The sequence below is a fragment of the Meles meles genome, chromosome 13, assembly GCF_922984935.1.
Source record: "Meles meles chromosome 13, mMelMel3.1 paternal haplotype, whole genome shotgun sequence".
Lineage (NCBI taxonomy): Eukaryota > Metazoa > Chordata > Mammalia > Carnivora > Mustelidae > Meles > Meles meles.
In genome coordinates, this window is record NC_060078.1 from 22779647 (window position 1) to 22795211 (window position 15565).

Here is a 15565-nt window from a genome sequence, read left to right on the forward strand (position 1 = left end):
AGAAGCAGGCTCCCTGCCGAACAAGGAGCTTGATAGGGGACTTAATCCCAAGACACTGGGATCATGACCTGAGCCGAAGGCAGCCGCTTAAACAACCGAGCCACCCAGGCGTCCCAGGATAACAGATTCTTATTGAAACTTATGCAAATAGGAGATGCCTAGGTGGCTCAGTTGGTTGGGCATCTGCCTTTGGCTCAGGTCATAATCCCCAGAATCCTGGAATTGAGTCCCACATTGGGCTCCTTGCCCAGTAGGGAGCCTGCTTCTGCCTCTGCCTGCTGCTCCCCCTGCTTGTGATCTCCCCCTCTCTCTGATAAATAAATAGAGTCTTTAAGGGGAAAAAAAAAAAGAAACTTACACAAATAAATATATTGCCATAAAGATACTCACTGAGAATACTTACTGAGAGTTTCTGAATTCTAGAAGGATCTGGCAGGGAGAAAAGATAAATGTTTTAATTTGCTTAAAAGGTATATTTGATTAAATTGCTATAAGTCAGTTAGCTTAAGAGAAAAAGTTTTCTTAAATCTGAGGAAAAATTTTTTTAAAAGGTCAGCAAAATCTCAAACAAAAAGTCACTGGAAGTATAATTATCTTCCTCAGTTCACTGAGTTTCATGTTATTAATTCTTGTTCTGTGTGAATCCAGTTTTTCCACTACGTCTGGAAATTTTTAGCCAGTTCAGTTTTCTGATCTTAAGCTTATCAGAAAACTTTTACTGAGAGTTTTTTTCCCATGGATCTCATTGAAGATGAAGCACATTTGCAGGAATAGAGGCATCTGAATAGCAGTATAACTATTAATGATAAAAGACTTAAAAGTAGCCATGGTTAAAGATCTGATTTTTTTTTTAATTTTACTTATTAATTTGACAGACAGAGATCACAAGTAGGCAGAGAAGCAAGCAGAGAGAGAGGAGGAAGCAGGTTCCCTGCTGAACAGAGAGCCGGATGCAGGGCTCGATCCCAGGACCCTAGGATCATGTCCTGAGCCGAAGGCAGAGGCTTTAACGCACTGAGTCACCCAAGCACCCCAAAGATCTGATTTGACTATACTCTACACCTGAAAATAATATAACATTATTATTTTAACTCTACTGGAGTTAAAATTTAAAAACTTAATAACAAAAAACACAACATACACAACAACACAACACACACACAGTTTACACATATACCATTCACACTCCATACAAGAACACAAATAGAACACAAAGACACACACACATACACATACATACATCTGATTCAAGTTCATTATAATGCAACTGACAAGGAAATCTGGTTATTTTTGTGGCATATACACTTCAAGATAGTAACATACCAGGATAGGGGCATCTGGATGACTGAGTCGGTGCAGCCTGCAACTTTTGATTTCGACTCAGGTCATGATCTCAGGGTTGTGAGATCGAAACCCACGTAGGGCTCCTCCCTGGGCATCTCTCCCTCTCCCTCTGCCCTTCACCTCCCTCCCCCACCTCGTGTGTGTGCTCTCTCTAAAAGTAAAAATATGATAATAATAATAATAATAACAACAGCAGCAGCAGCAGCAGCATACCAGGACATCAGAATTCTAGGAGTTTCATATAATTTTAGAACACATGTTTTGATAATATACCTCTGTAAATATAATCTAATAGTATTTGATACCACTTATTTGACAATGCTTCCAAAAGTAATTTACCATACCAAGTAAGCATAGTTAGTTTAATTTCTCACCAAATTTTTTCCTCTCGAAATGTTCCAGGGGCCCGCTGGAAAATTTCAGTTAGATTGTAGTGAAAAGACTTCTTTCTGGAATTTGATGTTGGAAACTATGTCTAAAAAAAAATCAACAGATTTGAACATTTGATTAGGTAGAATCATGATTAGGAAACAATATTTAATTATCCATTTCATCAAAGTGGCAATAAATGATATCAAAGGCAAATACAGACGGTCATATAATTGTGAGTAAAATTTAGCTTTTAATATTAAGACTCTGTTTTCTTAAGTAATCAAAGACCTGATAAATATAGGAAATTATTTTGGCAAACCTAGAGTTATTGTTGTTTAGGCAGACAAAGGGTAAAGAAAAGCTTTTGTTTACAGTGTCTTATGAAGAGCAGACCAATAGTTTAAGAAAACGTTTGTACTTCTTATGAAGAGAAAAACTGAGTCTCAGTCTTACACCAGCGTACTTTCAAAACTCTTCCAATTCTTAGTCCTGATCATGCATAAAATTCTTTTTCAAAGATTTCCCTTGACAAAACTTCCACAACTTTCTTTTTCATTCAGATTTTGCCCTAAGCCTTCTCTCTAAATAACCAATCTCATTTTAGGACAAAATTACTTTCTTTTCCCTCAACAAAAATGTATTCCCATACCTCATATCTTTCTTGTCAAAACACATCTTATTTTCCTTGCATAAAGTTGCTTCCCTTATCATTTCTAGCAGTCTCAATTACATTTATAAGCACATTTCTTTTAGGGGCACCTGGGTGGCTCAGTCAGTTAAGCGTCTGCCTTTGGCTCAGGTGATGATCCCAGGATCGTGGGGCTCAAGATCCGAGACTGTCTGGCTCCCTGCTTAGCCCCTCCTCCCTCTCATTTTCTCTCTCTTTCAAAAAAAAAAAAAAAAAGAATATTGTTTTTTAGAAACCTCAGTCTCCAGTGGAAACTAAGAAGTAACCAACTGCAAACTGTCTGTTACATTAGAATTCTTTAGACTGGCAGATTTATTGATATGTTTCATTTCGTAATTTTTGGAAACAAGTATTTTTTTCATAGTACAGTCTTCCAGTAAAGCATAAAATGTGTTTATTAACACATAAAATGTGTTTATTAACAGACCCAAATTTATCTGTAGTTTTACTACAGATAAACTACTGTAGTTTACTGTAATAAGACAAAAGTAGATAAACCATGTTTAGTACTTAATGTTTAGATAAGATAAAATATTATCTAGAAATAATCTAGATTATCAACGAACTTAACTTTACTCATCATTTAACTTGGCAAAATTTTAAAATTTTAGGTTACCAAAGATTCTGGAAGCTATTTGAAAGCTTAGCTACAAACCTTTTTACTTTTTTACATCTATTTAATTTATTTGTTTTAACAGACTACCCACAAAAACTTCATGAGGCATTAGGCAAGTCAACCATTATTCTAAGTTTCTTTTTTCTGACAAATTTTGCAACAAAAATACCATGAACTCACTTGACTTTTAGTAAACACAAAGAAAATAAAGTGTTGTACTTAATGCTGATAACTCTAAAGACATGTCTATTTTATTTAAAACATGTCTATTTTATTTAAAACATTTTAAATAAAAATAAAATTTATTTATTTAAAAAAATAAATAAAATTTATTTAATTAAAATTTTTTTATTAAAAAATTTAAATTTTAATTTTAAATAAAATAAAATTTTAAAATTTTAAAAATAAAATTTAAATTTTATTTAAAAAACTGTCTATTTTATTTAAAGCAACTTTAAGTGAGCTTTAATACCAAATATTTTCCCAGATCATATGAGGTTGAAAAACATTTGGGTTAATTTCTACCCTTTTGAATTTTAGAATTCCCAATCCTTAGAAGCTCACGTCTTCAAGCCAACTAAATAGAGCTCTTTTACATATTAATTTTAGCAATACCACCCAGAGGTAGAGAAAATATCTCATATTTACAACATACATAGACACACACACACACGAACACAGACATACAAACTCAGACAAGATGTAAACAAAAATCTTAATTTTGTTTCTACCAATATTTATGGAAAGGACAGGATAGGCTCAATTTTTAAATATGTCCCTCTATTTATTTATTTATTTATTTTTATGAAAAACTTTTCTCTAAAGTTTGCATATCAAAGATTGACTCTTATAATCCTGGAGAAGATATTTGTACCAAAATTGTTATCAAAGACAGAGAGAGAGTATCTAAATTTTTTGCAAGGTGCATGTTTGTAGCTTATCTGCCTGTTATCAGAGGTGCTAGAATCTGGGCATAAGAGTCTTCTTAGCAATTTGCATTTTTAGAAGGCCTCTTTCCCTCTTTTTTTTTTTCTTCAGTCTCAGGAAATTGTGGGCTGTGTTTACATTTCAAAGACATGATAAGATTTATCATTTCAAGGGACAGAAAAAGAATGTAAAGAAAAAAAATTTTCAGAGTTTCGGGGTAATTGCAATTTAAAGTTTACCCTTCTTCTTAAAGTACAGATAATTTTGATCCATTGACCCATACCCTGATTGGTTTTTTTATTTAAATTCAATTAATTACCATATAAGGCCTTACTGGTTTCAAAGGTACAGGTCAGTGATTCATCAGTCTTATATAACACCCAGTGCTCATTACATCATCTGCTCCCTTAATGCCCATCACCCAATTACCTCATCCCCCCACCTCAACCCTCCAGCAACCCTCAGTTGGTTTCCTATGATTAAGAGTTTCATATGTTTGGGCTGCCTCTCTGATTTCATCTTGTTTTATTTTTTCCTCTCTTCCCCTATGATCCTCTGTTTTATTTCTTAAATTGCACATACGATTGAGTGCATATGATAATTGTCTTTCTCTGACTTATTTCATTTAGTATAATAACCTATAGTTCCATACACGTTTTTGTAAATAGGAAGGTTTCATTTTTTCTGATGACTGAGTATTATTCCTTTGTGTATATATACCACATCTTCTTTATCCATTATTGGGATTATTTTATTCACAAACATCTTGAAAGAAATAGGCAAGGTTTAGAGATTAATAAGATGGGTGGGCTTTAACTTGTTTCTAAGGTTGTAGTTTGGTTTTGTAGAGATTTATAAGATAACGACAGTCATTCCTAATTCCCCAAAGAACTGGATTATACCTTGAATGTCAATGAGTATCAAAGGTTTACCTGATCTTTTTAACTAAATTTACTTCTTTCTTCTTCTTTCTTCTTTTTTTAATATTTTATTTACTTATTTATTTGTCAGAGAGAGAGAGAGAGAGAGAGAGCACAAGCAGGCAGAGTGGCAGGCAGAGGCAGAGAGAGAAGTAGGCTCCCCGCTGAGCAAGAAGCCCAATGCGGGACTCCGTTCCAGAATCCTGGGATCCTGACCAGAGCTGAAGGCAGCGGGTTAACCCATGGAGCCACCCAGGAGTCCCTAAATTTACTTCTTTATATTAGGGAGAATTATAACTAAAATGAGAGCCAAAAGATTTATGCCTTTGTAAAGTCTGTATAGAGCATTTTACTAAAAGCCCTTCTTCTGGGTACACAATTTAACGTTGGCTTCTATTAGCCCTTGAATATTGATCTTAGGTAAATCAGTTGTAGGAGGGCCCAGGAAGAATTTTGTACATCTATTTCCTCAGAAGGGAAGGTAGTGAATATGGCCAAATAATCATTCTAATTACTCTCTAAATTTAGTAGGATCCTTTGGAAAGTAAAAGAGCTTTATAATTTAAAAGCTCTACTGTTGTCCAAGGGACATAAATTTTTTTTGTAGTGGGAGGCCTATGATACTCTTGCAAAGGACTTTGTATAGGAATGTCTGAGGGTAGACACAGCCTGATGTTAGAACCCCAGAAGGCAGGAGCAAAGTGAGCCAGCTTCAAGTGCTTTCTTTAATTCATTTTCTGGCTTTTAGCATTTATGTGAGCAACCTATACACTTCGAACCTAAAGTTTAGGCCAGAATGATCTCTGTAAATCCTGTAGGGAAACAGAAGTTCAAGCAGACAGATGCCACCTGATTTTTAACAAGGGGAATTTATATTGGATGTGGACATTTCTTTTTTTTTTTTTTTTTTTTTTTTTTTTTAAAGATTTATTTATTTGACAGATAGAGATTACAAGTAGGCAGAGAGGCAGGCAGAGAGAGAGAGAGGAGGAAGCAGGCTCCCAGCCAAGCAGAGAGCCCGATGCGGGGCTCGATCCCAGGACCCTGGGATCATGACCTGAGCTGAAGGCAGAGGCTTTAACCCGCTGAGCCACCCAGGCGCCCCCTGGACATTTCTTTTTGTCTAATGTCTAATTTCTGTTCTTTTATCTTGTCAAGGGAGTCCCTGAGGCAAGCTATTCCACTAATAAGACAATTAAGAACTCTTCATAATATATATACATACATGTGTATGTGTGTATTTTTTTTTTAATATAACCAATTTAAGGGATCCATTTTCTGGCCATTGACAAGTAGGATCTCTTAATAGTAACTCAAACCAGTAAGCCTTTTAAAGGCTTAACCAAAGACATAAGAGGCGTCCAGAGAAGGCATAGATGATCCAGCCCTCATGATCCAAAAGTTTACTCCTGCTATGAGTCTAAGAAAGCAAAAACCTTCGTTGCACAGGTAGTAAGGACCGTGCAGTGAAATCAGTGTCCACAATCTCCCACGAAAACGTGTGATGTCTCCAGTCACAGACCCACTAATCTGTGACATCAGGCATGTGTTTCTGGAACTTTTTAACAATAATAAGCAGCAAAGGTTGAGATAACCAAGGTTCCTATGGGCTGGAAACTCTCATGACAAATGCCCCTGAGAGCTGGCGTAGCCAAACACAGAGAGAAACTAGGATCCCACTCTATTTGACTGACCACCAAAGGGCACCCCAGTAAGTGCACTCTCTGAATAGTGGAGATGGCAAAGAATATTCTCATTGGTCACAAAGAACAAGACGAAAGGAAAAGTCTAGCAGCTTTATTTAAGCCTTGGATCTCTTGGAGCCACACTAATACTTGAAGGGATGTACCACAGGTGGGAGACTGTGTGTGTGTGTGTGTGTGTGTGTGTGTGTGTGTATGTGTTTAAAGATTTTATTTGGGGGCACCTGAGGGGCTCAGTCATTGGGCGTCTGCCTTTAGCTCAAGTATGATCCTGGAGTCCTCGTATCAAGCCCGGCATTGGGCTCCCTGCTCAGTAGGGAGCCTGCTTCTCCCTCTCCCACTCCCCTGCTTGTGCTCCCTCTCTTGCTCTCTATCTCTGTCGAATAGATAAACAAAAAACCTAAAAAAAAAAAAAAAAGATAAAGAAAATAAAAATTTTATTCGTTTATTTGAGAGAGATTGCACAAGTGGGGGAGGGGCGGGGAGTCCAATGCAGGACTTGATCCCAGGACCCTGGGATCATGACCTGAGCCGAAGGCAGACATTTAACTGCCCGAGTCCCCCAGGCACTCGGAGGCTGTGTGTTGTTCTACAGTGAATCGCACTGCACGGAGGTTCTCTTGGAATAAGTAAGTGACCTAGTGTCAATCTAACCCATCTGTGACCAACTTAAGTTATCATGGAAGTCTTCTTGAGGTGAAGAGGCCTCTCACAGCTTTACAGTGGCCAACTTGTGACCACCAATTTTGTGGCTTTGGCTTCCAAGCTGTCCCTTAGCAACAAACAACATAAAAGACACAGACAAAGGAAAACAAAGACTTTCTCTGGGAGGAAATGGATCAGTAACCAGAGTACTGGGCCAGATTTAACCAACGAGTCACCAGACTAGTTCCACAAATATTTTCTCCTGCTAATCTAAATTTAGAAAGAGAGAAAAGATTCTTACCCCTCTTACTCCATTGGGCTCCGCAGAGAGAGATTCCAGGACACTGACAGGAGACTGACCTGGTAAGAAACCTCACCTTCTGCCCGCTATACATCTAGAGGTCCCAGGATCTCAGCTGCAACAAGGCCGGGGCAAGCCGGGTCCCGTGAGTTAAAGTATCTTGGCAACCATGCCGACTGCTGGGAGCAAGAATTCCTGTCCCCTCACGGGTCCTTCTGGCTGGACTAAGAATCCAATTGACATGAGACACAGTAACAGGAAGAAGATCAAATGTAATAGGCATACCGACGGGGAATCCACTTAGACGTGCAAACGCCAAAGACAGTCAGGCAGACTGACGTATATATGTCATCCTGAAGGAGAAGGGGCTTGGGGTCTGGGATTTCGGAGGAGAGGAATGCATTTCACAGGGTGATAAGAAGAGCAGATGTTCGGTAATTAGACGTTTGCCCTGCCGTACAGATGGGTCACTCAGATAAAACTGATCTTGGTTAATAGCCCTGACTCTGGGAAAGACCTCCAAATTAGATTCTTTGTGTGGTTAAGGGAGGAACAAAATTTCTCTTGAGCCCACAGGGTCTCAAGTGCCTTTAGCTCAAAATAATCCACATGCCGAAGTGGCACATTCCAGGGCAGGGGTCGGGGGTGAGGGGCATCTGTCCTGAACCCCTTCACTACTCTGAGGCCCCGGATAACTTTTTCAGCCTTGGCTGCCTCTATTAAAAACGAAAAAGGATTAAACTATGTAATCTGTAGGGTCCTTTCCAATGTCAGCATTCTGCAATTTCACCAAAACTTCAATCCCATGGAGCGCCTGGGTGGCTCAGTGCGTTAAAGCCTCTGCCTTCGGCTCAGGTCATGATCCCAGGGTCCTGGGATCCAGCCCCTGGTCCATCTCTCTGCTCAGCAGGGAGCCTGCTTCCTCCTCTCTCTCTGCCTGCCTCTCTGCCTGCCTCTCTGCCTACTTGTGATCTCTGTCTGTCAAATAAATAAATAAAATCTTTTTTTTAAAAAAAAAGAAAGAAATGTAGGGGGGAAATGGAGCAATCGGAATATTTGAACTTGGACTTCCATTCTTCATTCACTCACTTCTACATTCACTCTTTTAGAAATACATTTTTGAAATGTCACAGATATTTTACTAGATGTAGTGAGAGGAATGAATCCTGGAGATATTTTTTAAATACCCAATGCATTTTAAGCTTTCTAAAGAAAGAGGGAAGAAAGCACAAGGCTTGGAGTATATGCACCTGGTTCTAGTCCTTAGAGCTCAGAAAGAAACATTCCTAACTTAGTACTCCACAGAAACTGCCCAGTTCCCCCTGCCGGGACATGATTTGCGTCAGCCACAACATTTTAGATATTTAGATGTATCCTTACTAGAAATGAAATTTAATGATATGAGGGCAAAGGGGACAACCGGTCAACAAACGTCATCAATTATAAGGCTATTTCTGATTAGACGTCACACAGGAAGCTTGAAATGCCCTGAAATCTGAGAGCTCATGTATGAAAGAAAATTGATAATGGTTTTCCCAAAGTAGAGAACATCCTGAAAAATTTACAGGACATTATCAATAATTAGTATGAAACCAACATAAACTTTTCTAAACAAATTCAGATGAACCTGGGGGAAAAATTGAATTCTTTCCATTTTCTCTACAGAATATTTTACAGGGCTGTTGTCAGGATTCAGTCTCCACAAAATCTAGATTCTTCCTTGAATTTATCAGTAGAAGAGTAATTTAGGGAAGACAAACATCAGTATAATTAGGGAAGGCTTCTCAGATTGTGGGCTTTAACAAACTGAGGGTTTTGGAGCGGAGAGGGTGGGGGGTTGCATGGGCCTGGAGGTGGGTATTAAGGAGGGCACATATTGCATGGAGCACTGGGTGTGGTGCATAAAAAATGAATGCTGGAACACTGAAAAGAAATAAAATAAAATGAAAAAAATTTAAAAAAAATAAAAGTGTAAAATACCATTAGAAAGATGATGGTTCACTGTAAGCATTTTTTAGCAATAAAATATTTTTAAATTAAAATAAATAAATAAAGGGTGAGTAAAGGGCACCTGTACCCCAATGTTTATAGCAGCAATGTCCACAATAGCAAACTATGGAAAGAGCCCAGATGTCCACTGACAGATGAATAGATAAGGAAGATGTGGTGTATATATACAGTGGAATATTATGCAGCCATCAAAAATTTGAAATCTTGTCATTTGCAATGACTTGAACGGAACTAGAGGGTATTATGCTAAATGAAATAAGTCCACCAGAAAAAGGCAATTATTGTATGATCTCACTGATATGTGGAATTTGAGAAACAAGGCAGAGGATCATGGGGGAAGAAAGGAAAAAATGAAGCAAGACAAAACCAGAGAGGGAGACAAACCATAAGACACTCTTAATCTCAGGAAACAAACTGAGGGTTGCTGAGGGCGGGGCGGGGGGGGTAGGGTTAGGGTGGCTGGGTGATGGACATTGGAGAGGGTTATGTGCTATGGTGAGTGCTGTGAATTGTGTAACACGATGATTCATAGACCTGTACCCCTGAAACAAATAATACATTATATGTTAACAAAGTGGCATGACCAAGAACCATGGGCACTAAAGGAAAAGAAATCCTGCAACATATATAAAATGAAATATCCCACAGCCATAAAAAAAAAGATGAGATTTTGGCATTTGAGATAACATGGATGGAACTAGAGAGTCTTACGCTTAGTGAAACAGGTAAGACAAAGACAAATACCATATATTTCTTTTTTTTTAATTTTTATTTTTAAAATTTTAAATAAACATATAATGTATTTTTATCCCCAGAGGTACAGGTCTGTGACTCACCAGGTTTACACATTTCACAGTACTCATCATAGCACATACCCTCCCCAATGCCCATATCCCCACCTCCCTATCCCATCCCCACTCCCCCCAGCAAACCTCAGTCTGTTTTTTGAGATTGAGTCTTTTATGGTTTGTCTCCCTCCTGATCCCATCTTCTTTCATTTTTTCTTTTCCTACCCCCCCAAACCCCCCATGTTGCATCTCCACTTTCTCATATCAGGGAGATCATATGATAGTTGTCTTTCTCCGATTCACTTATTTCACCAAGCATGATACCCTCTAGTTGCATCCACGTTGTCGTAAATGGCAAGATTTCATTTCTTTTGATGGCTGCATAGTATTCCATTGTGTATATATACCACATCTTCTTTATCCATTTATCTGTTGATGGACATCTAGCTTCTTTCCATAGTTTGGCTATTGTGGACATTGCTGCCATAAACATTCGGGTGCACGTGCCCCTTCGGAGCACCACGTTTGTATCTTTAGGATATATATCCAGCAGTGCAATCGCTAAGTCATAGGGTAGCTCTATTTTCAGTTTTTTGAGAAAGCTCCACACTGTTTTCCAGAGTGACTGCACCAGCTTGCATTCCCACCAGCAGTGTAGGAGGGTTTCCCTTTCTCTGCATCCTCGCCAACACCTGTCATTTCCTGACTTGTTAATTTTAGCCATTCTGACTGGTGGGAGGTGGTATCTCATTGTGGTTTTGATTTGTATTTCTCTGATGTCGAGTGATGTGGAGCACTTTTTCATGTGTCTGTTGGCCATCTGGATGTCTTCTTTGCAGAAATGTCTGTTCATGTCCTCTGCCCGTTTCTTGATTGGATTATTTGTTCTTTGGGTGTTGAGTTTGCTAAGCTCTTTTTAGATTTTGGATACTAGCCCTTTATCTGATATGTCGCTTGCAAATATCTTCTCCCATTCTGTCAGTTGTCTTTTGGTTTTGTTAACTGTTTCCTTTGCTGTGCAAAAGCTTTTGATCTTGATGAAATCCCAATAGTTCATTTTTGCCCTTGCTTCCCTTGCCTTTGGCGATGTTCCTAGGAAGAAGTTGCTATGGCCGAGGTCAAAGAGGTTGCTGCCTGCATTCTCCTCAAGGATTTTGATGGATTCCTTTCTCACATTGAGGTCCTTCATCCATATATTTCACTCATATGTGAAATGTAAAAAAAAAACAAATAAACAAAAACCAGAAACAGACTTACATAAAAAGAATAAAGGGTGAATAGTATTCAGACATTGTTTAAGTGAATTCACAACTCGGAAAGAGTTCACAGGGCAGCCCTGTCTTCCAAGCCATGCGGGACTATAGGCATGCCAAATGATGGTCCTCCAGAGTGCCATCTCTAGCTGATTGGTCTGGGTTCAGTGGAGAAGGCTGTCATGATCAGCCAGTGATGCAATCAGAGACGGGGGAAAGGAACCATGTGTACCACACGCTTGTCTTACCTGCTCACATTTCCCAGGGACCTGTTTTTCCACCTCACAATGAGAACATTTTGTCCCAATTCAAATTTTATGTATTTTTACATAAAAATACCTTCTCCTTAAGTTATGCCAATTCTGAAGTGTTCTACTACCAAGATGGGAGAAGAAAATAAGAATGGGTGTTTGTTTTCAGGAAAGGGTTTTTTCACGTTCTCCCCAAATTCCACTACCCTTCAACTGCTCTGCTTCCTGGACAGCAGGATGTGTGTAGCTGAAGGTGAGAATGTGGAAGTTTCTATATTGTGCCTCTAACACAGTCACAGAGGTCTGTATGAGGCCACTAAAGGGATACCTGGGTGGCTCAGTCAGTTAGGTGTCTACCTTCGGCTCAGGTCATGATCCCAGGGTCCTGGGATCAAGTCCCACATGGGGCTCTTTGCTCAGCAGGGAGACTGCTTCTTCCTCTGCCTGCCACACACACACTCTCTCTCTCTTCCTCTCTCTGACAATTGGATAAATAAGATCTTAAAAACAAAACAAAAAACTGTATGAGGCCACTAAAGGGAGCAAGACAGGGAATCAATTTGGCAGGATGCTAGGTAAATAGGGGCTCAGCTTAAGGGCCTCTTTATGCATGTTTTTTCCCCCCACTTACTCCTAAGAACAACAAAAAATGTCCTCCTGGGGCCTTGACAAGGGTACCTGGCCAGAGGGTGGATTTGGCAGGAACTCAGGGAATGCAGGAAGTGAGCATGAACAAAGAGTCAACTTCCTTCCAGACAGTTCCCTCTCCCTTCCCCCAACACTAGTTTTCATGGGTACTTGGCCCTCAGCTGGGAGCCAGTTGTAATAACATGTAAGAAATGCCTGGGGCTAAACCTGTGTGTGACTGAGGCAGAGTTCTTGTCAGAGATATTGCCACTTGGACAGAGGATCAAGAGACTGTATGAACTAAAGAAAGGCAGCTCTCATGTCAAAAGGCAGGAGATGCGAGTCATTGGAACAAACCTGCAATTTACCACCTGTGGTCAGCTCTGTCAAAGGCTCCCAATTTGGGAACCAGGGGCGCATCATACTGGTCTAAGTTTGGTGTCTCCTATGGCTACCCTGTGAAAAATTACCACAAACTTGATGGTTTAAAGGAGCATAAATTTATTTTCTTGTAGTTTTAAAGGGCAGATGTTTGAAATGAGTCTTATGTTGCCAAAATCAATGTGTCAGCAGGTAGTTCCTTCCAGATGCTCTAGGGGAGAACCTGTCCCTTACCTTCTCCAGCAAGAAATGCCGGAGGCCACGGACATTCCTTGGTTGATGGCCCTGAGTCACATCGCCTCTTCTCCCCCTCCTCTGGGCTCCTCTGTTGTCGTCAAATCTCTCTTTGCCTCTCTTATAAGGACACTTGTAATTACATTTGGGACCCATGTGGATAATCCAGGGCAATCTCTCCATCTCAGAATTCTTTAACTTAATCACATCTGCAAAGTTCCCATTAGGTAACATTCACAGGTTCTAGGAATTAGGATCGAGATACCTTTTGAGACCATTTTTCAGCCTACCAGAGTGGTTATGTTTAAAAAAATGGCATGTACTGCTTCATTTTTAGGTGTGAAACAGTAGAGACATTTGAGCCAACCAAGGGAGACCAGTCAATTGAGTAAGGTGTGTTCCAGTCGTAGGGTCAGGATCTTAAAAGGTTCCTTCGTAAGGAAGAGTTTCTAGAATCATAGCACTCGATCTCTGTGAAGAGCTCGAGGTCCTTCATTGTAGAGATAAGACTGAGTTTTTGCAAAATGCCATGAAGTAACTTGACCAGATTATTCAACCAGACTAGAGCCCAGATGTTTACACTCCAAGCCTCATGCTCTCTCCTCTATTTCTTGAGACAACTCTCAATGCAATTCGTTTACTTAATAAATGTCTGTACACTTTGTAAGCTTGCAAATGTTATTTCTTTCATGGAAGGAGCATGGCAAAACAGCCCTCTGAAAGCCCATGCAGGTAGAAATTCACCCATCTGAGCACCTGAAATGCATAGGAGATGTAGTGTTGTGTTTGTGTGTGTGTGTGTGTGTGTGCATATATATATATATATATATTTCCAAAAAAATTATATATATATTATTTTTTTGAGCCCACCTTTGTTCCCTAACATCTGGAAACTTTCTCATAGCCCTTTTCAACCTTAGTGGGCATTTCTTGTAAGATGGAACTTGTCAAAAGATACTGATGTCTGTAGGGGGAGGGGAAATAAACCAGGGGCTCTGCACTAAGTGGATCCTACCCCTATCAGAGTCACTTGGAGGGCTTTCCCTCTGCCCTCAAGGTATACAGTGCCTGGAGCAGAAGCATCAGCATCACTTGGAATTTGTTAGAAATGCAAATTATTGGGCCTCACCCCAGGTCAGATCTGAAACCTGGAGTTGGGGTTCAGAAATCCATGTTTTGGGGTACCTGGTGGCTCAGTCAGTTAAACATCTGACTCTTGATTTTGGCTGAGGTCATGATCTCAAGATCCTGGGATGGAGCCCCAAGCCATGCTCCCTGCTGTCTGCTTGTCTTCTTGTCTCCCTCTCTCTCTCTGTCCCTTCCCCTGCTCTCTCTTTTTCTAATATGTAAATAAATCTTTTTTTTTTTTTAAGAAACCTATGGTTCAACAGGCCCTCCAGATGATTCTGATATAGGCTAAAATGAGAACCATGTCCTTAAGATAAAGTCAGCCTTCTCTGGGTAAAGGAGGTGATGAGCAGGAGAAAAGAGGAGAGCAGGGCTCACTTCCTAAGTTGAGATTGACCATGGCAATTATGATGGTTAAGGATATATTTTCTTCAAAGTTATGTTGGAGTAGAGACCTCTCTTCGTGATGATCGACAGGACAAAAGGAACTGACAAAGGATTAAACCGTGTGGATAACGCTGTGTGGAAAGGATTCCAGAAGATTCAGGAGCGTAATTTTGGGTGACAGCAAGAAAAATTTCAATTTCAATCAGTATGATAGAGAAAATTGAAATGTATAGAAAAAATGTCTTGCTTCCCAGTAGTCCAGAGACCTAAACACTTTTTTTTTCTTTTTTCAAAGTTCTATCTTTGAACACAAGAGTAAGGAGCCTGATGGTGGGTATTAAGGAGGGCACGTATTGCATGGAGCACTGGGTGTGGTGCATAAACAATGAATCTTGGAACACTGAAAAAAATAAAATTAAATTTAAAAAAAAAAAAAAGGAAATGAGTGGGGGGGGGGGAAGTAAGGAAAGATAGATGGATTCCCAGCAGCAAAATCATCACCAGAGGAACTGACAAGTGACAGGGTGCACAAGCAGAAATTTGTTTAACTGAGGAACAATTTGGCAGCCTCCTCCTATTGGAGGCAGCTTGAGTGCAGTTTGGTTATAGGTGGGAGAAACGGCGGAGAAGGATTCCTTTCCCCTCTTAGGTCAGGGTGTGGAATATGAAGAGAGAAGATACAACTTCAGACTTCCAAGGAGCAGAACTTCCATCTGAAGGGCCATGGCTCTAGGACAGTGGTTCTCAGCGGGGGGCTGTTTGTTCCCTGGGGTACATGTGACACTGTGGAGGCATCTTCAATTATCACAGCATGCACATAATAAATCAAGGCCAGAGAGTCTCCTGAACACCCTCACCAGCACTGGACAGCCCTCCACAGAATTATTCTGCCCCAGAGGTGGAGAGTGCCAAGATCAGGAAACCCTGCTCCAGGATAAAGTGTCCCGCAGACCCCTCCACCCCGTCCCACATTAGGTATCGGGCTTCCCA